Raw genomic sequence first — 986 nt, 5'->3', positions numbered from 1 at the left:
GCGTGCTATGTGTTGGGTACTGTGTGAGCCACCATGGTGGTCGATGTCGCGTGCTATGTGTTGGGTACTGTGTGACTGAGGGCACAGGGGGAGAGGCTATTTCTTTGTCTTTCAATGCTGAGTGGCTATAAGTAAAGTTCTCTGAGGTTTGCGAGCATTCTATGGGCACTCAGAGGGTCATGAGGACGGCACCTCTGAAGCTTACAGAAGTCCTGTTTATTTGGAGTCAGATCAGACCACATGAGGTGACATTTTCCAATCCCCCATGGGATATCCATGCCTCTCTCCTTCTGCTCTTGGTGCCCCATCCATATCCTCACATTTAATCTATATTGGCACAGTTCGGCCAAGTACCTGATTTTAGAGATCTTTGAAGCTAAGGCCCATATTTTCTTCAGAATCACTGTAGTAGCTAGACCCTCTCTACATCAGTCATTTCCCCAATCCTGCAGTGTCCAGATAGCCTGTAAGCCTAGTCTGTGAACTAGAATGCGCAGTCCACAAGGGAGACCGGGTAGGGCACAACTATGCAAGAACGCCATGAGAGAGTTAACAGGACACAGTCCTTTGAAGCAAGGAAAGAGTGTGAAAGGGCACCTTCCTGCTCCAGGTCTCCAGTCCCAGCTGTCTCTATCTCCACAGTGGATTCTACACACACACACACACACACACACACACACACACACACACACACACGTCCAATTAATAAGACCGAACCAGTTGCATTCTCCACAGTGGAACTTAGGGCTCCATAGATACAAGATAGAATTCGTAGAATTCTTTTTCAAGCTGAAGCACGCCAGTTGAAGCCTTCAGTACAGACAGATTTCCCAAGAGCATTGACCGAGGTACAAAGCCAAAGCCACCTTTAATTATACTAAATCACAATCATCATCTTCTTCTTCTTCTTCTTCTTCTTCTTCTTCTTCTTCTTCTTCTTCTTCTTCTTCTTCTTCTTCTTCTTCTTCTTCTCCTTCTTCTCTTCT

Source organism: Microtus ochrogaster, chromosome 7 (assembly GCF_000317375.1).
Source record: "Microtus ochrogaster isolate Prairie Vole_2 chromosome 7, MicOch1.0, whole genome shotgun sequence".
NCBI classification, from domain to species: Eukaryota; Metazoa; Chordata; class Mammalia; order Rodentia; family Cricetidae; genus Microtus; species Microtus ochrogaster.
The sequence above is the reverse complement of the archived record's forward strand: the minus strand, read 5'-3'. Positions refer to the sequence as shown.